The sequence below is a fragment of the Balaenoptera borealis genome (assembly GCF_965194805.1).
Source record: "Balaenoptera borealis genome assembly, chromosome: 4".
Classification (NCBI taxonomy): domain Eukaryota; kingdom Metazoa; phylum Chordata; class Mammalia; order Artiodactyla; family Balaenopteridae; genus Balaenoptera; species Balaenoptera borealis.
Window position 1 is genome coordinate 146,502,974 of NC_138861.1, and position 20,580 is coordinate 146,523,553.

At 56.2% G+C, this 20,580-nt stretch overlaps 1 protein-coding gene across 4 annotated transcripts in view; it reads left to right on the forward strand.

Annotated features, from left to right (window-relative positions):
* SORCS2 (sortilin related VPS10 domain containing receptor 2) overlaps positions 1-20,580 on the forward strand; it is a 556,509-nt gene that overhangs the window by 158,936 nt on the left and 376,993 nt on the right. The window contains exon 1 of one of the 4 annotated variants that reach the window (XM_082391439.1): positions 12,045-12,063. The exons of the other annotated variants lie outside the window; for them this stretch is intronic. The gene's annotated coding sequence lies outside the window, so the exon portion shown is untranslated. Of the gene's footprint in view, positions 1-12,044; positions 12,064-20,580 lie in introns of those variants that run through there. 4 annotated transcript variants of the gene reach the window in all.

Sequence of the window (20,580 nt, forward strand, 5' to 3'; positions counted from 1 at the left end):
GCCCTGCGGTGGTGGGGTTCACTGTGGTTTGGTTTGCAGGGATGAATAGGGACTTTGCAGACAAAGTGGGTGGCCTGGCGGGGGCAGGGGCTGCCCTGGCAGCTGGGAGCCCCCGGGAGGTGGGCGCCGGGTGCGTCTGAGTGGCTGGGGGGCTGGGCCGTGACGAGCAGTTGGTGATGAGCCCCGCGCCCCAGTCAACTCACCGTCTTCCCCTTAGAGAGGTTCGCCTCAGCTGGCTCTCCCTCTGAGCAAGGCTAAGTTCCTTCTGGTGTGGATTGCGCGGCCCCCCGGGTAAATCTCTCCGAGACCATCTGGCCTGGAACATCAAAGAACAGCTGGAGATAATGTTATTCCCCTGCTTTTAAAACAAGGCGAAAGCACCCACACTTCTGTGAAGTGAGAGTGTGTTAGAGCCCGGAGAATTTTCTACCCGGTTGATTTTTGTTGTTCTTTCTTAAAGGTATACGGGAAAGGCGCCGAGGGCCTTTAGACAGGCCTGGTTGTCCAGGTGTCTGAAAACGTGGAATCGGGAACCCCGTGGCCCAGGGCTTCTGCTCGTGGGCATCCCTGATTCGAGCACTTCACCTGATCCCCTGGGGCCCGATGGGCCGGTCCGGCTGCCTGCGGTCCGTTTCTGCTGCCTGGGCTCCAGCTCGGCACACCCACCTCTGAGCCCTCCGTGATCCCATCTCACCACCCAGCCAGGCACGTGAGCCAGAGAGCTGGCCTTGACCTTGACTCATCCTTCCCCCAGAGACGCCAGACACCCACCCTGCCCTGACTCTGGCTGCCCTCCGAGCTGAGGCAAGAGTATAGGGCAGGGGCGGCAAGGCAGATTCCAGAGACCCCTCTGAGCTAGAAGGGCAGGAGGGAGGGTCAGATGGAACTGGCTTTTCTCGTTGGAAGCTGATAAGACAACTAAAGGCTGGCAGATTTGGGTCAGGCGAGAACGACCTGCCCTCTGCTGGTCCCCGTCGACTTGGAGATGGGAAAGGCATTGTCCCTTCCTTCAGAGCCACTGACTAGTGGGTTGATCAGGAGCTGAGCTGGATTCTTGTGGTGTGGGAGCCTGGAGAGCTTCCTGGAGGAGGGGGCCCAGGAGTGGGAGGGCCTGAGGGAGGAGAGGGTCCTCTCCAAGGGATGGAGCAGGAGGCACTCTGGGTGGGAGTGGAGGCCCCTTTCCTGGGGGCAGGGTGGGGCACTGCCTGGCTCACCTCTGGGTCCTACGACACAGCCCAGAGCTCGGCCTTCAGTGTCCTTTCACCTATCTCATTCGTTCATTCCATGAATATTTGTTTAGCACCTACTATGTGCCAGGCATCAAAGACACAGCAGCGATCAAAACAGAGAACCCCCCACTCTCACGGCGCCTACCTTGTGATGGGGGAGTCAGGGAGCCGGTGCTGAATGCTTCATCCTCTACACACACTCGGGGTGACCAGGGGTATGGAAATGGGGTGATCACACACCCCCGAGAATGAACAAACGAACGAGTGAATGGGCCTCGGATCAGCGTCACACAGGGTTCTCAGAGGCTGGTCTCTACGTCCCAGAGGGCTGAGTCTGGGGCTCGGGGGGCCAGGCTGACACCCGGCTTGTGGTCCCAGCCGTGGCAGAGATGCACACTGGCCTGGCCTGGGGAGCACTGTGGACAGAGCTCGCCGACCCCTCCACCCGACAGGGCAAAGGCCTAGGCTGCCCTCGCTGCCGCCTGAGCCCAGGGGCTGGTCGAAATCCACCCAGCTGCCTCCTCTGCCTTCTCTGCGTGCTGTGAATCCTCGGTGGTGGGGTGGGGGGGCAAGGGGGGCGGGTCGCAGGGCAGAGTGTTTCCTGAAATAATCAAAACGAGGTGACAATGGGCAGTTTCCGCTCTTTTTCCATTAGCTGAGCTGACCTCCCAAATGGTTTGTCACTCGGCACATGTTTCTGGATTGCGCTGTCGTTGATCTGGAAGGATGTGGTTAACACCTAGGATCCTTCTTCCTGCTTCATTCGCTTCCTTCTTGGGCAAACCCGACGGACACAGCACCACGTACGTGCCGTGGTCCCCGTCCTCACCTTCCCTCGCCAGCGTCTCCCGTCGCCCCTGCGGGGGCCTCTGTGGCCCACCTGGGAACCACAGGCAGCACAGAAATTGGGTGGGTGGGCCAGCCGTCTACACTGCACTGTCTACACCTGCAGAACATCTTTCCTGGCTCAGAACTCAATTACGTGGCATTTTGTTCGCTATTTCCTGTCCCTGGATGTATGGGGCAGGCATTTGCAAGGATGCTGGTTGCAGGTGGAGTCAGTCGTGGTCCCTTCCCTCAAAGAGCTTGCATGTGGCTGGAGAAAAGATGCATAAATGACTAATCTCTGTGCAGATGCTCCCATCTCAGAAAGCCAAGCTCATTACCGGGCCTCTGAGATCCACACCGCCCCCTCCTCTGCCTCATCTCCGGTTACAACCTGCTCCAGCACACAGGCCCCCTGCTGAGCACACACCTGCCTCAGGGCCTTTGCACTTGCCATTTCCTCCACCCAAATGCCCTTCCTGCAGCCAAATGTCTGCCCGGCTCTGTCTTCTCCTTCAGGCGCTGTACAGGCGTCACTCCTCAGTGAGGCCTCCCTATGTCCTTATTTAGAATCACAACCTAGGGCCCACCCCACCTGCTCTGGGCCCCTCCTCCGTTCGGTTTTTCTCCATGCATTTGCCAGTTACACATAACCATGGCCTATTGATTTGTTTACCGTCTGTCTCCCCCAGTGGACGAAAACTCATTTGTCCATTTTGTCTACTGTTGTACCCACAGCTTCTAGAATGATGTCTAGCACACAGTGGGCAATCAATCCGTGTGTGTGGTGTGTGTATATATGTGTGTCTCTTTTTATATGCTATAATAAGGATATCAAATAGCATTTTATGGTGTCAATAAATATGACTATCATCTGATTAGCACTTCAGAGCTTCCCTAATCATGCACTAATAGCTTAGGTTTGTGTCCCTGGCTGTGTGAGCGTCTCAGCCAGGCAGTGATTTCACCAGCAAATCTCTGTGGCCGAGGGTGTCCGTGGGCCCTGGGTGCCGTGTTCATGATGAAATATTAACGCAGCAGGCACTTGTGGCGCTCCTTCTTGTGTGCAGAACAGAGCTCAGACAGAGTAATGGAAAGCAAATGTAATTCAGTTTTCCAAAATTAGTGCTCTGGAGGACCTTTTCAAGAAGGAGCTGGTGTGGTGGGTCAGAGAAGACGGCCAGAGCAGGGGAGGCGCCTCCCCAGGGACACACAATATCCAAACCAATGGGACTTCCCCACCTTCATTAAGTAAAGACGGCAACTTTTAAGTTGTGTTGGGAACTCGATTTTAAGGAGTTGTTAATGGATCTTATCTTTGGTGACGATGATATCTTTCATGCTTTTTCTCTTTTCGTTTCTCCGGTTCTTCCTCTTCTAAAAAGAAAGCCATCTCATCGCTTTCTGTTGCTTTAAGATTCCTCCACGCCTCTTGCTGGTCCTTGAAATGCATTAGGTGTGAATTTGCGCCATCCCAGGATGCCATCAAATCCTCTTGGTCCCTTCTTGTTCTTCTTTGCATTTGTTTTTTTAATCTAGGCTGCGGTGACCTAGTGCCACTGCCAAGTTTAACGAGACTTGTTGAAGAAGAGTTCATTTTGGCATTTGGGGTGGCCTCCGTACCCCACAGACTCTTTGGGGAGCTGAGGGTTTGTGGTACTGAATTCTGAGTATCTTTTCATCATCCACTGCCTGCTCCTCATTTCTGGGCCTTGAATGGGGCCAGCACACAGTAGGTGCTTAACCATCATTTGCTGAATCACGGATGAAGAAAAACACCATCTAAAACCAGCCGAGCCCTGGGCACAGAACTCAGCAGAGCTTACCACCCTGGCAGGTGACGGTGACATTCACTGTGGGACCCGCTGTGAGAGCACCCTGGGGGAAGGGGGCCAGAGGCAGGAGGGTGAAGGGGTCACCGTGGCTGGGTACTCCCGCTTAGCCAGGCCCTGTGCACAGTGATTTCGGGGGCTTCTCCTAAGAGCTCTAGGGAGGAAATGCAATTGTCAGTCTCGATTTATAGCTGGAAACCGATGCACAGTTTGTTTACTAAGACTCCATATCGTTCATTCATTCATTCACGACATACTTATCGAGCACCTGCTGTATGCCAGGTATGGTCTCAGTGCTGGAGATGCAGCGAAGGGCAAAAGACCAAACCTTTCTCTTTTTTCTTTGGCCTTATATTCTCATCTGGGGATGGAGGACACAGATACAAGACCAAAGGCAATAAAGAAACAATCAACAGCTAGACAGGTGGACCTGTCGGACTCAAAACCCTCCTCCTTGTTAGGAATAGGGACGGTTTATGGTCGATGCTCTGGGGAGAGAAGACGTCCTTCCTCCGTCCCTCTGTCTCCTCTCCCTTCCTTCCTTCCTTCGTTCATTGATTCACACACACACCTGTTTAGCATCTCTTCCAGGCTCTGCCGGTGGGAGGATTGATGGGGAAGAGGTGGGATCTGGGTGGACGGGCGGCCTGCCTTCCTCCCATCCGTACAGGGTGCTCATTGAACGGATGGTTCTTGGGGCTGCGTTGTCCACGGGCCCTGTTCCTGTCCTCAGGATTGTGCGAGCGCTGTGGTGTTGTCTGTGACGCACCGTGAGTATTCAGTGGAGGCTGGCCCCCTCTCAGGTTTCTTTTCCAAAGAGCTGGACCTGGGCTGGGTAGAGAGCAGAGAGGCTGGAGCAGAGCAGGGCCGGGATTCCCGGTGGGCCCACAGGAGGGAGGGCTCCCGGGCTGGGGGTATGCATGGGGGTCACTGTCCGTTCCAGGAGAAGGGGGAGGTCAGACGTGCTCTGTGCTGGTCTGGGCGTCATTCCTGCAGACAAGATCTCTGCTCAGGGTGATGTGCAGAGCTGCTCGGAGGCCAGGGGTGGCCTGGTCCCTGGAGGGTGCAGGCACAGTGCAGACAACCAGGTCTGATGTCAGGTCAGTGGGACGGTGGGCGGGAGAACTTGTAGGGGACCCCTAAGATGCAGGGGGGGTCCTTTCCAATGCCCAGCGCCTAGAGTTAGTTCTTTGACAATGGAGGGGTCTGTCTGACCCTCACCCCCTGGGGGGTCAGAGCTATTTTGGTGCCTGGCGGTCATGCTGTGCGTCTCCTGGGTTTCCTGAGACAATCCAGTTCTCGAGGGTCTGCTGTGTTTTGGGGAGGCTGAGGCTGCGGTGGGGCGCAGGGTCTGACCAAAGGTTCCCAGGAAGGGGCAGAGCAGCTGCCTGACCAGGTCCGAGGACCTGTTGGTGTGCAGCCCCCTTCTTTCCCGGCCCCCGACTGCTCTCAGAGCCAGGCAGAGACCACGCTGTGCTGGAAGGACGCGCACAGGCCCCGGGAGGGGATTCCGGAAGATTCCACGCACGACTCACCTCTCCTTCACTTCCGAGCAGCCTGGCAGTTCCTTCCATAACCCATCCATCCAGAAAAGAAGAAAAGCAGCCCCTTGGACGTGCACAGCTTCCTGTGCGTGCCCTCGGGCCACTCCCGTCGGGGAGCGTTCCCGCACGTTGTCAACGAGGAAGTGGAGGCTCGGGGGCCAGGTGCCTGCCAGACCACGCCGGCCCCCCCGGAACGCGGGACTGCGCCTCGGCCACTGCTCCCTCCGGGCTTTGCCCGACTCCTTCCCTCTGTGCCGAGCTGTCCGCTGTGTCCGCATTGTCCTCGCAGGGAGGGAATGTCTGCGGGTGGGTGCTGACAGCTGCTGCGTAAACACGGGGAGGAGAGCAGAGCTTCAGCCGGCTGGACGGGCAGGCACGGAGCTGAGACCAGTGCGTGTGCGTGTGTGCGCGTGTGCGTGTGTGTGTGCGCGTGTGCGCGCGCGCGTGTGCATGTGTGTGTGTGCGCGCGCGTGTGTGTGCATGTGCGGGCTAGCGTACTGTGAGGGTGTGGGCTCCTGCCGTTTTGCTTGTTCACCAGCTGTCTGTGGCTCCCCTCTAGTCCCTCTGTTCATGCCTCTGGTGCAGGTAGGACGTGTGGACCCTGCTCCAAGGCGGGGTGTCAGGGGAACCGCCCCTCTGGACCCCTCACCCACCCCCATTCAGGGGCGCTTCCTCATCTCTGCCCAGCCGGCTCTCCTGCACCAGGATGGTGGATGCTTGGCTGGCCTCACGGTGGGAACCTGCCCCCCACTTCCCCTCTCCCTTGCTCTGTGCCGGCCTCACCTGGTGACCCTGGGCTCTGCCTGAGCAGCCTCCCCTGCTGGTCAGCCGCCTCCTGGTCACTGGTGACCTTTGTGGGCCCCAGGGGGCAGCTGGGTGTTCTTCCGAACGACCCGCATACTTGGGGTTAATGGGGTTGAGCCCCTCCCACCTCACCCCGCCATGGAGGCCAAAGGGGGGCGCTGGGTTCTGCATTTGGGGCGAGCACCTGCTCGTCTCTAGAACAGCATCGGACTGGCTTGGTACCCGGAGCACCGGAGAGTTGGGGACTTTCTGCGGAGGGTGATGGAGTGGGATTTACGCTGCAGACACACCAGCAACCTCAGGGCTGGATGCGTCTCTGTCCCTAGAGGAGTCAGTTGGCTGTCCCGCCTGCCCCCAGCTCCCTGCCGGCCCCCCCAGCACCTCTGGTCCTCATGCACCACCCCTCCCCCTCCCCCAGCTCCTCCCTCCTCTCTCTGCCCTTCCTCCTGTCTCTCCAGGATAAACCCGCAGACCCTGGCCTGGTCCGTGCGAGCGGCTCTGTCCACACGCCCATGACCTTTCACCTTCTACGCCAAGGCCTCCTGCCCCCAAGGCTCCTCCTGAATCCCGGCGCCCACTGTTCACAGGACCGTGTTTTCTCCTCCTTCGCAAGGCTCACCTGGTGGCCTCCTCTGTTAGGGAGCACTCCTGGAGCCCCCGGCGAATCACCCCTCCCTCTGCCACCTTCCACCCATCCCGGCCCTGCACGTTGGGTGGTGGGCTTCCAGGTCTACCATCCTACTAGCCTGGAGGCCCTTGATGGTGTGGTCACTAGCACCTGGTAGGGTCTAAGGCACCGTGTACACTCTGGTGCATGGCCCTGAACTCCCTTGAACTGTGGGTGCTTTATCTCCTGTGTACAAATGTGCAAGCAGCCCAGAGAGGTCAAGTGACTCGCTTAGGTGGCCCAGCAAATTGGAGACACGTGGGTGATGGAGTTTAGGGTTCTGACTTCTGGGTCTGTTTCCTAGCAACAGGGGACTCAGGGATTCAGAGCGCTTTTTATGCACCTGAAAACCACACAAGGGCTTCGACCCTCCTGACAGCCAAAGGTCAGACCTCTTCCTTGTACGATGCCCCAGTCAGGGCCAGCTTGAACTTCTCATTGACACCAGGAGAGCAGAGATGGTGGGGCTCTTTTTCTGAAGCATTTGAAAGGGGAGCATGAACTGAACCTTCCACACAGGCACGTTGCTTCTGCTTGCTGCTAAACGTTTTTGAGATATTTTCCTTTATTTGAATTCTTCTGAAGTGGAGCTGCAAAGCTGTGGGAATTGAATTCTGTTCAATCAGTGGTTACGAATGCATCTTCTCTCCTCTCGGCTCTGGGCTGGGTTCCAGGGGGAGGCAGGGACTCAGCCCCACCTTGTGTAGCTCCGTCGCGGGCAGAGGGACGGAGCTGTGTAACGCGGCCAAGATCAGATCACCCAGGGAGCACCGCCGGCATATATGCTTGGTGGGCACCCGGCAGGCGGTTCCGTGTGTCTGCTTATTCCCTCTCTGCAGCAGCTCTGCAAGCCTGGGGTGTCACCCCAAGGGGCAGAGGAGGGAACGGGGTTTCAGGGAGGCGGCTGAATTGACCAAGATCACAGCATTGTGAAATGGTGGGAATTCTTACATGTGGATTTTCCACTCTATGGCGTGGGGAAGGCTTCCTAGAGAAGGCTTAAGGATGGGTGGATTTGGGGAACTTGGAGCAGGGAGAGAGGCACTGGCGGAGCAGGGAGCAGCGTGGACGACAGCAGGACGTGGGAGGGCCAGAGGGATGTTGGCGTGCAGAACTAATGGTTATCCGGCCCCACCCCTGGCCTGGTCTCTGCCAAGCCCTGCACCTGCAGCATCACATTTAATCTCCTCAACAGCTCATGGAAACTGAGTCACAGAGAGGTTAAGTCAGTTGTCCGAGGTCACACAGCTACTAAGTGGTAGACTGAGATTTGAACCCTGGCCTCTTGATTCATTTACAAGAGGTGCTAAGTTGGGAGAAGAAGGAAGGGCCCGAGGCATCGTTCCAGGGCCAGGTTCCTTTCCTGCGTCCAAGACGTCGGGTAGGTCTCTGGGGAAGGCACCCTCCAGGCCCTAGCTGCCCATCGACGAAATGGGATGTGTACGTGAAACGTGGATTCTGAAGCTTGGGGTTCCTTGGGGCAGACTTCAGGGTGCCACAAACATTTGATTCAGATGTCAGTTTATAGGCATTTGACTATTTAAACACTAATGAAGACATGTGCATACCCTGACCACTGGGCCCGGACACCTTGTGTTTGTAGGGACCATGCAAGAAAGCTCCGCCGGCCGTCAGTGTGCGTGTGTCTGAGCCCCCGCGAATAGATGATAGCTTTCAGGCCTGAGTGTGTCTCTTGGGGAGGATTCCATAAGTGATGCACCTTTTCTGTCTGGATCAGGGTTCCCACAAAACAGAGGCGGCTCGGGATGCAGTGGGGACACGGGCAGGGACGGGGCGGTCCCAGGGGACGCGTGTTCTTGGGGACAGCCTCCCTATCCACGTGGATTGGCTTTAAAAGCTGAATTTATTAAACTCGCATATTGATAAAGTACTTCTGTCCACTTTATAAGTGGGCTTTTGCAAATAGATTTCATTCTGACAATGGTTTGTGAACCACTTGAGCTAGAAACCTGTAGGAGACTTGAGCAGGCCCCAATTCCAAATATGCAAGGACGTGGCGCCTGGGACGCCCTGGGCCTCCTATAGGCTCACCCTAGGTCGGGGGCAAAAGGCAGACAGAAGCCGGGTCAGGAGAGGAGGGGTCTTCCCTCCATGGCCTCCACCTTCTATGTGAGTTTGTCCTGCCCTGGTCTGTGAAGATCTTAGGCTGCAAAGATGGATTTTAACAGGAAACCTTGGCGAGTCTACAAAGAGAAAGCTGTGAATGAACCCCCGCTCTGTGCATCTGTGATGCTGCTCAACGTGGCCCAGAGTGAAATGCTCAGCACGAGCTAGAGGGACCGGCCAGCCTTCAGCAGGGTTTTAAAAAAAAGTTTTATTGAGGTTTAATTGATATGCAATTAATGGTGCGTATTTAAAATGTACAATTTGCTAAGTTTGGACACACGGATACACCTGTGAAGCCACCGTCACATCAGGGAAGGTAACCGTCACCCCCAAGGTTTCCTTGTGTCCTCTCACCATCCCCCCACCTGCTCCCCAGATAACCACTGCTCCATCACTGTCAATCCGTTTGCCTTTCTCGACTGTTCCGTGAGTGGAATCATACAGTGTCAACGTCTTGTTTGTCCCCTCTTACTCCCCGTAGTTGTTTTGAGATGCATCCATGTGGCCATGTCCATCCCTCGATGGTTTGTTCCTTTCATCCCACTATTTGTTGATCCACTAGCCTGTTGATGGACATTTGGTTTGTTTCTAGTTTTTTGCTGTTACAAATACAGCCGCCACGAGCATTCCTGTACAAGTTGGTGGGGGGACCCATGCCATCCTTTCTCTTGGGTAAATATCTAGGCTTGGATGGGACGGCTGAAGCAGGTTGAGCTTCTGAGAAAGCTGCCAACTGTACCATTTTACATTCCCACCAGCGATGAAAGTGAATGAGATCCCAGTTCCTCCCCAGCCTCGTCTGCACTTGGTACGCTCTGTCTTTTTCATTTCAGCCATTCTAGTAGGTGTGTGGCGGGATCACTATGGTTTAGATTTGCATTTCCCTGATGACCGATGATGTCTGCATCCCTTTTTGTGCTTATTTGCCATCTGTCTTTCTGTCTTCTTTGGTGAAGTGTCTGCTAGAATCCTTTGTCCATCTTTGAAGTTGTTGCCTTCGTCGTTGTTGCTGTGTTTTGAGAGTTCTCTATACATGCAGGATACGAGTCCTTTATCATATGTGTGATTTGCAAATATTTTCACCCAGTCTGTGGCTTGTCTTTTTCCTTCTCTTCTTTTGAAGAGAACAGTGTCTTTTGAAAGATGGAAGCATTCAATTTTGATGAAGTGCAATCCATCAATTTTATGTGTTGTATTTTTGTTGCTCTTTTCGGCATCATGCTTTTGGTGGAGTAACTAAGAGATCTTGTCCCCATGCCCCGCCAGAGCTGGGGGACCCACGTGGCTTCTCCCCGGGATGGGGAGGATTAGCCCTCTGCCCCTCTCTGCCTTGGGCCCTCTGTCCTCTTTCCTATCCCGCCTCCTCCTCCTCCTGTCTGTACCTGCCTCAGGTGTTAGCAAGACCCAGGCCATCTTTCCTGCGTCTCACAGTGCCCAGCCTGGACCGCCATCCCTGGAGCTTGTGCTGCCACCTGCTGCTGCGGTTCTGGGCGGGGTGTCTGTGGAGCCAGGTTATGCAGAGGGGGTGCCCACCCTTTATCTCGGGGAGCCTCTCTGTGCCCCTTGTTGTAGCCCGTGGCCTGGCGGTGGGGGGGGTCTTCCCATTTCCACACAGCACCTGTCAATCCTTCACAGGAAGAACTTGCTGGAACTGAGCTTATGGGCCCTGCCTGTGTGGAGGTGCTGCCGAATTACCCCCAAAAGCCCTGGGCCCGCCTGGGGACACCGAAACCTTCACGTCTACAGGGGCCACGGAAAGGTCAGCCAGAGGCCACAGCTGGGATCCCACGTGGCCTCACAGAGCGGGCCTGGCCACGGCCGCGAGGTGCAGCTCCCCGAGGACAGTGATGGATGTGAACAGCTTCCTCCTCGGCCAGGAGCCTCCCCGCCAGATGTCCCGGAAAGTTCCAGATTCGTGGGGACCCCAGTGGAGCTGGAGAGTCACCAGCTCCCCACGTGAGCCCACCTGAACTCTGGAAAGGAGGCCTTGGAGCTCTGAGCTCTGGGAGGAGACAGACGGAAGATCTCTGTGGGGAGGCTGGCGGGCGTGACCGAAATGAGCTCCCCAGCTGTGGAGAAGCCCCTGTCTTCCACGTGAACGGTCCAGCAGGGACCAGGGCGGGCGACAGTGTTTGCTCACAGTAGCGAACAGTGTTCCCCCCAAGTTCATGTCCACCCGGAACCTGTGAATGTGACCTTATTTAGCAATAGGGCCTTTGCAGATGTGATCTAGTTAAGAGCGGGGCATGCTGGAGCAGGGGGAGCCCTAATCCGATGACTTTATAAGAAGAGGGAGATTTGGACGTAGACGCAGAGGGGAAGCTGTGTGAAGATGGGGGCAGAGGTTGGGGTGACGCGGCCGCAAGCCCAGGGACGCCTGGAGCCCCCAGAAACCGGAAGAGGCAGGAAAGATCCTCCCCGAGAGCCTGCACTGGCAGCCTGGCCCTGCCAGCACCTTGATTTGGGACTTCTGGCCTCCAGACTGTGCGAGAACACATTCGGTTGTTTTAAGCCCCTAGTTTGTGGTGTTTTGGTGCAAGAGCCTCAGGAAGCTAAGACGGTGCCTAAAGCCACACGTGCAGCAGCCACTTCTTGTCTGCGTGTCCCTGGCCAGGTGGCTTCCAGGTTCTGAGCCTCAGTTTCCTGAAGTTGGGATCACGATACCACCCCCATGCAGACGTTTTAAGGATCAAACGAGCTACACAGACAGAGGAGATGGTTGGTGCTCAGCCCACGCTGGTGTCCTGCCCTTGGACTTTTCTGAGTTGGTAGGGGATGAACCAGCTGTCCTACTGTGCACCAGGCACTCTGCTGCCCACCTGGGGGCCCGATGGGGCAAAGTCATGACCCTGCTCAGCTCTCGCATGGTCCTGGCCGAAGCCCCAGACCTCTAGCTGGCCACTCTGCCGATCAGGGGCCCTTCTCTGCATCATGACGCGGGTTCTGCGTAATTGGACATCACGAGGCTCCAGCATCGGCGCCAGGTGTCCCCGTGGATCTCCAGGCCTCTGGGCTGAGCCGGAGCCTGCTGAGTAGTAAGTGTCTGGGCACAGCTGGGCTCCGGGGCGGCCGACCTCCCCAAGCCTCGTGAATGGCTTGTGCAGCCAGGGGGAGGCCTGCTGGGGCCTGAGGGGCCTCAGTGTGGTTTTTTAGGGTGCTGCGGCCGCCAGGCCACCCTGTAATTGTGGATCCCTACTGTGTGCAGCACCCAGACTGGGGGAGGATGGGATGGTTAATTTCTCTCAAGCAGATGAGGTGCCCGGATGATGGATTCCATGTCCGACACACTGATTGAACTCCAGTATGTGGGAGAGCAGTGGTGTAAACACAGTTGGTTCAGATCAATACACCACGTGGCACCAACTGGGTGGAATGCTCGTATATCACCCATTCAGTCATTCGGAAATCGCGGAGCACCTACTGTGTGCTGGGCCCTGGGAATACAAAGGCAGCAAAGGAGGACACAGCCCTCCTTTTTCAGGGAGGAGAACAGCACAGGAGAGAGGAGTACTTGAGGATGAAGGGCAGAGGAGCTGACCCTGGGGCGGGCGGGGAGTGGAGGTTGGGAGAGGGTGCCTGGCAGGGGGATGGCTGGGGTAAGACGGAGAGGAAGGAGCAGGGGAGCCTTGGGGACAGAAAGACCCCTTTGGCCCAAGCTGGAGGTCACTAAGGGCAGTCTCTGAGAGGTGATTAGGTCACGAGGATGGAGCCCTCATGAATGGGATTAGTATCCTTACCAAAGAGACCCCAGAGAGCTCTTTTCTGGACACATGCATGGCTTTGTCTGTTTGCAGTAGCCTCACTGATTCTACAATGGAATGGCTGGAAGAAGGACCTCGGTATTTGTCCTTGTGTGTGGTTTTTTTTTTTTTTTTTTTTTTTGGCTGTACTGCACGGCTTGCGGAATCTTAGTTTCCCGACCAGGGATTCCCTGACCTCGGTCCTTGTCTTCTTTGAAGAAGGAATTCAGCAAAGAAACCACGATTGTGAAATAGAGACAGAGTTTATTAGAAGCAAAGCCTGTGTGGGAAAGCACAGGGGCAAACTCGGAGTGAGCTGTGTGCAATAGGGGCGGCTTAGGTTGCTCACATGGAGGCAGTTTTCTGGGTTGTCTCTGGCCAGTCATCTCGCTTATGCCCACGTTTGGTCTGACTCAGGGTCCTTCCTGGTGGGTGCACGCACGTATCTCAGCCAAGATGGATTCCAGCGTGAATGAGTCTGGGAGGTTGGCAGGACGTATTATGGGCTGGCATCTCCTCCCTCCTTTGGTCCTTCCCCTAGACTGAGGACCTCTTCTGCATATGCATGGGGCGGGGAAATCCCCTTGACCACAAGAATGGGGAAGTTGTGGTGGCTTTGTCTTTCACCTAATCAGGGCCCAATGCTCCTGCTGGTACCTTATTCAGCAGGAGACCAGTGGCAGCTGCTCAGCCTGAGACCCATCTATCTCCTGCCTCATCACCACTGGCTTTGCTTCTCCAGCCTCCCCAACATTCACACTGTCCCGGGTGATGTTGCCAAAGATGGCTCTGACGGTGTCACTCCTTTGCTCCAAGGCCTTCAGTGGCTCCCCAGTGCTTATGGGATCCAGTCTGGGCCCTGCCCTGCTTTCAGGACATCTCCCCGCTCAGTCCCTCCTAGGCACCAAGTTCCCCTGGTCGTTCCCCACAAGCCTGCCTTTGACGCACTGTCCCCTTAGCCTGGAAGGCCCTGCTTTTCCTCCTCAGTTCAGCAAACTCCAGCATCGCCTCCTCTGTGGGGCATCCCGGGCCCTCCCGCAAAGCTGGGTCCTCTCCCTGGTCCACAGTGATGAGTCCACACACCTGTCCACACACCCGTCACCTGGGCCAGCCAAAGGTCTCTGACTCCTCAGAGACCTGGACCTCTTCCACAGACCCAACATTTGTGTCCTCCCAGTTCGTGTGTTGAAATCCCAACCCCCAGTGTGATGATGCTGGGAGGTGGAGCCTTTGGGAGGTGGTTAGGTCATGAGGATGGAGCCCTCGTGAATGGGATTCGTGCCCTTACAAAAGAGACCCCAGAGAGCTTGCTTGCACCTTCCACCATGTGAGGACACAGTGAGAAGGAAGCAGGTCCTCAACAGAGGCTGGGTGTGCAGGTACCCTGATCGTGGACTTCCAGCCTCTGGAGCTGCGAGAAATAAATGATTGTTGTTTAAGCCACACAGTGATGGAATTTTTGTTGTAGCAGCTCAAACAGACTAAGACGTCTTCTTGAAAGCAGGAATGGCAGCATGTTCACCTCCTCCAGACCCCAGAGTCCACCCCAGCGGGCGCTCAGGGAATGCAGGAGTGACATGCAGGGGACACACCTGGGTAGCAGCTGGGATTCTGTCCAGGAAGATGCCAGAAACTCATGTGGGGGCTGGAGCCCTCAGAGCCCCTCTTCTCCCCATAGGAGTGGTCCTTTCAGTGCACAGCCACCTTCTCTTTTTCACCTGGAGTCTCACTCCTTCACGTGGCCACAGGGCAGTGACAGGGGTGACAGTGGCCGAGCCAGCCCGCCCGGTGAGCGGCGAGGCCAGGCAGGCTGGCCTCGTCCACGGCTCTGCACTGATGCAGGATGGGGCAGCAGAATGGGAGGCATGGCTCGGTATTCACACACTCCTTCCTCCAGCCTTCCTAAGAAAATTATGGATTTTCTTAACGCGTCCTGACGAATCGTTAGGAAATGTTAAGTGGAGAGGGCGCAGGGCCCCGGAGGTCTTGTACATTGACGTTGCCGTGCCGCACAGGGATGGGCGTGAAGGCCAGTGTGTAGCTGTGCTCGGGCCTCACCGCTCACCCTGTTCCTCTCCTGCCCCCATTGTAGATGGTCGGGGGCTTCCAGCCAGCTACCCCGGGCTCAAAGCCAGCCTCTGCCAGCCCCTGGCTGTGTGACCCAGGGCAGGCCGGTCTCCCATTTGTAAGCATGCCCAGGTCGTTGCTGTGTTCATTCACGTGATCACATCCTGGGGTCTGGCCACACGGACACGCAGCATGAGCTGAACCCGTCGGAGCAGTAAGTCCTCACCACCGGTCAGCGCACTCCCTGGGTCGGGCCGGCACTGGTGCTGCTGGAGGAGAGGGACGTGGCTGGACCTCGAGCTACAGGGCTCAGGGCCGCGGGAGGGAGCCAGGTGAGGAGGCTGGTGACCCCGAGGTGCATGTCACCTCTCTGCTACCCTGTCACCTTGCTCACGTCCTCCTCCCTTCCAGGAGGATCCTTGCCCTACATCTCTCACGGTAACTTTTTTTTTTTTTTTAATTTTTAGTCATTCTAGGTATGTTGTGGTGTCTCATTGTGGTTTTAAAATGGGAATTATTTATTTATTTATTTATGGCTGTGTTGGGTCTTCATTTCTGTGCGAGGGCTTTCTCTAGTTGCGGCGAGCGGGGGCCACTCTTCATCACGGTGTGCGGGCCTCTCACTATCGCGGCCTCTCTTGTTGCGGAGCACAGGCTCCAGACGCGCAGGCTCAGTAATTGTGGCTCACGGGCCCAGTTGCTCTGCGGCATGTGGGATCTTCCCAGACCAGGGCTCGAACCCGTGTCCCCTGCATTGGCAGGCAGACTCTCAACCACTGTGCCACCAGGGAAGCCCTCACGGTAACTTGTATAGGTGCAGCCCAAATGCCACCTCTTCCAGGAAGCCTTTCTTTCTCCTAGCGATGAGGACTCTCTCTCACCTCTGGAGGCCCTTGGCTCCTCATCTCCCGTACGTCCCTCAGCTTCTTCTGCCCTCTACTGCCGTGGGTCCCATCTGTGGCTTCTGAGCAGTGTCCTGAATAGTTCCCGGCCGTTCTGGACGTGGTACGGGAAGTCCCAGCCCCAGTCCCCTGTGCAGGACACACAGCTGGGTACGAGGGGCGTCCGCCTCGTGTGAAAGGGAGGTGAGACCCCAGAGGCGGGCGACCCCTCAGGCTCTGGAGCTTTTGAATGAGGGAACTGGGGTCTCTTCAGGCGTCCATTTCCATCACTGGCACTGGCTCCTTCCGAAGCAGACAGACTTCCACCAGCCCTTCACGGGGACCCCCGGCTCAGGGGGCTTCACAGAGAGTCCTTGTCACTCTCCCAGAGCAACCACGGCATCAGAGACCCTTAAGGGCACCAGAGCAAAGCTTCAGGGGTCTCCGGTGCCCTGAGAAAACAGTGTTTACAGATCAACAGCTTGCTCGTTCAATAAATATTAGCACACCTGCGATGTGCCTGGTGCCGTGCTGTGGGCCGCGGGCTCAGCAGTGTCAGACCTGCCTGTGGCAGTAGTAACACCAGGAGTGACGGATGCATGTGGGATGGGGGAGCCCGGAGGAGGGACCCGGCCTGGGGGCCTCTGAGCTGAGACTAGATGGATGGATAAGGCACTGGCGGGGAGCGGGCTGGGGCAGGAGGCGGCCCCTGCGGGTGCTGGGGGACCAGCGTGCACGGAGGCTGGGCGTGCTCACGTGTGGCATGTCTCCTCCAGGCCTGGGTGGCGACCGCTATTGGGGTGGGCGCAGCTGCACGCAGCATGGTGTCTGTGTGTCCACGAGGCCTGGAATCACCCAGCACTTTCGCCCCCAGCCTGAGTGCGGCCCTGGCCTCCAGCGCCCTCTGCACCAGCCCTTCCTCTTCTGCGTAAGCAGGGGGTGCCTCCTGGGGTCTGTCTGTCTCCCCGACATGCTGTAGGGATCATGGCTTCTTCCGTCCTGTTTTTCCAGGGCTGAAGGTTAGGACTTCGGGGACCTAAGTCTCCCCCTTGTCTTAAACCGGCTGGGAGGCAGTGAAATGTGGGTTTCGCCCGTGTCCCTTCCAGGTCCCCGGGTGCATGTTCTGAAGGCGAGAAGGGGCTCCCAGTCATGGGACCGTCCCCCTGCCCACGTCCCAGGGCTCAGTGGATTAAACAAACATGCAGAAGCTCGAGAACCCGGTGGGGGCCCCAGGAACAGCCGATTAAACGCTGAGCAAGTGCCCGGGTGTATGGGCTGAAGTGCTTCCCCCCAAATCCATGCTGAAGCCCTAACCCCTGGCACCTCAGAATGTGACTTTATTTGAAGTGAGGGCCTTTACGGGGCGATTGAGGTAAAATTTGTCACTAGGGTGGGCCCCGATCCAGTATGACTGGTCGAGGAGATCAGGACACAGACACACACAGAGGGAATTCCATGTGAGGACCTGGGGGGAGGGTGGTCATCTCCAGGCCAGGGCGAGAGGCCCGAGGGAATCGTTCCTACCCACACCTTGACCTTGGGCTTTCAGACTCCAGAATCGAGAGAATCAATTCCTGTTGTGGGAGCCACCTGGTCTGTGGTACTTTGTTACGGCAGCTCCGGCAAACTGATACCCCCCGGGCCCCAAGCCATGTTCTCCGATGACAATTGGGCCGGAGCACAGTTTACCTGGGCCTGAAATGCACCTGCTGGTAGCCGCTGACGGTTAATGCTCCCTCACTGTGCTCCCCTCTCTCCTAAGACCTTCGCCAGGATTCTCTCCATCTTCTGCTGGAGAAACTGAGGCACAGAGATGCTGAGCCACTTGCCCCAGGCTACCTAGCCGGTGGGCAGGGGAGGCAGGATTGGAGTCTGCTACCTAGTCCACACTCCTGAGTCCAAGACGGCCTGGCCCTCAGGGCGGGCGTGATGTGACACCCCCATACCACTGGGTGGACAGGACCCTCCTTTGAGAGCCCGGGGCCTCCCCACTTCTTGTACACTGTGACAGGAATGTGGGTGAGCAGAAAGCCCCCAACACTTTGTTCCAGGCTCGGGTGCCTCAGGTGGGCGCTCCACGGAGCTGCTCCCATGGGTGCACGAGAGCCCTTTCACCTTCAGGACGGGGCTTCCGGAGTCTGTAAATGACACAGGTGGGATTCACACGGCGGTTCAGACAAGCTCCGGGGGCGGGGGGAGGCCCAGGTGGAGGAGGAGGGGTTCTCCGGCACACCTGGTGTGTGTCTCGCATCCACCCACCAGCCCGGCACGAGCGGTCTTGCGGGAGCCTCAGCCCTCTGGACTTGGGGAGGGGAGGGGGGGCACAGGTCATTATTTCTAAGTTCACCAACACGCACGGCTGCACGCGGCTTGCCCGTCTGGGGTAATTGATGCAGGTGGTGGTGTTGTGCAGGATGAAAGGTCATGGCCATCCAGCATGACCCTGTTGACTGCCCTGTGGATTCTCTCCTGCTTCAGCCCTTACGGGGAGTTAACCCTTCTGTCCCTGCCCAAGTCTTTGACGTTGTAGGGCCTTGGGCTTCAGTTACTTGGAATTTTCTGTCTGTACAAAGTTCAGGAGGCTAGGTTGGCATAAACATCCAATGACTCCAAATACAGAAGCTGGGAGACCAGCCACGTCTTCAGCAAGTAGGTATGGAGCACCTACTGTGTGCCAGACACAACCAGGCACGCAACTACTGACTTGGTTTTTGTCTGTAGTTTTGCCTTTTCCAGATGTCGTGTAAGTGGAATCTATGCCATGTAGCCTTTGAGTCTGTCTGGCTTCTCTCACTTAATACAGCGCATTTGAGATGCATCCGTGCTGTAGTATGTATCTGTTGTTTTTTCCTTTTCATTTCTGAACAATGTTCCATTGTACTGAGAGACCACAGTTTGTGCTTTTCCATTCACCATTTGAATTCTTTCTATTTAAAAAAAAAAAAGAAAAACGTGTCTTGTAACTTTTGATTGAGTGCTAGTCATTGTTTGTAGACTGGAGGTAAATAGTATCATGCCTGGAAATGGGCCTGCCTCCTCCTTTATCAGGCTGCTAGTGTGGAGGGTTCAGTCCTTCTAGTTAGGAATTGAGCTGGGTTTGAGTTTTGTTGCTTAAGGACCAAACTGGACCCTCTGACTTGTCCTATCCAGCTAGTGCGGCATTTTCCAGCTTTTAAAAAGCATGAACTTTAACATAAAAATTTGGAATTCTGGCTTCTCTTGAGAAATCAGGAGACTGGTAAGTCAAGTGTTTGGTAGCACTGGTCCTTCATTACCGCATGTCAGCTTGTGCAGCTGACGTTGGGCAGGGCCTGTGTTCTCTGCTTTGCTGCAGGCCCCCCCTCCTCCCTAATGTGCACTCCCACCCTGCTTCTTCTTTATACTGTCTCCCTGGTTCTCACAGATGGTTGGGTTTGTGGTGTCAGATACTGAATGATACTCAGTGTACTCTTCTAAAAAAGAAAGGGAAATATATGCATCACTTAAAAATAGATTTCCACCACATTGGATAGAATTAAAGCAATAATTAGAGAGGTTTATGCTGGAGGTTTTAGAAAACTCAACTTCAGCGATCCCTTCTTTCCATATAGTGGAGGCTCAAGGGAAGCCTCACTTTCTTGATTCCCTCTGGGTCAGCTCGGTGCAGAGCACAGGTGATCGCACACCCTCTGCCATCTGAGCTGAGGGTTTAGGGATGGACACTGATCCCCACAGAAGAGAAGGCTTTTTACTGATGTCTGGAAACAATGAACACGGAAAAGCCCAGGCTTTCCACCTCCACCTGAGGTGTGTGGTATTACCTGCTGGGAAGACTCACATTTGACAGTTTATTTAGAGGATGCAGCTTTCTGAGTCTGCTGCCAGATGGCTGGAGAGACAGCTGACGTATGCCAGACTGGCTGCTCGTGGGGGATTTAGAAACGCAAACACATCCACGTGTTTGGATGAGCCGCTGTTTCTGGAAGGAAAGGCAGAGCGTGTGACTCTTTGATGATGTTGGCCAGAGTTACACTGAACACCATGGAGGTGGGGCCCCCGTGTCACTGTCACTTGCGCATGGAAGGTTGGAAAGGGTCAGGGGTGGATTGGGTGGAGTGATGCGGGCACCACTCTGCTTGTGCCGTCCGGTCGCCCCCGTGCACTCCGTTCGCGCATTCACTTAAAGGAAGCGCCCCGTCCTTACTGTTCTTACATAATGGTGAACAGAACAAAGTCCCTGCTCTCACGGAGCTCGTGTTCTAACAGGGGAAGCAAAACAAGGAGGCAGACAAGTCAGTGAACGGGTAATTTCACGTGGACATAAGTGCCGTAGAAACTGAGGAGCAGGTCAGGGAGCTGACGGGTGACCAGCAGGGCGGGGTAAGGAGGGGGTGTGTGATTCTGGACCATTCTGTCAGACCCAGATGAAGCGCAGCCAGCACTGGGGACGTGGGGCAAGACTGTCCAGGCGGGGGCACTGCCGGGGCAAAGGCCCTGTGGCAGGAGCGTGCTGTGTAGGTGCAGTGCCAGGGTGAGTGTCCGGGGTGAGCCAGGGTGTGAGGGGGGTTTCCATCATGTGGAAGGTGCTCGATTTTATTCCAAGTGCAAGAGGAGGCAGTGGGGCAGTAGCATGACTTATGTGCTTTTCACTTGAGCGACTCTGTTGACCTTTGCTCTTGGGTGAAAATGACAAAGCAGTCGGGGCCACTTGGCTCATTCCCGGTGAGATTTCACCAAGAAACAGGCCATTGTCCCCTGAGCTGTGAGCCGCATAGCACGCCCCTGCCATCAGACGGGCTGGGCCAGCGGTGGGCTGGTCAGACCAGAGGCTGCTTGACCGGAGGGGATGAGATTTGATGGCCAGACAAGTGACCCGACACTTGTC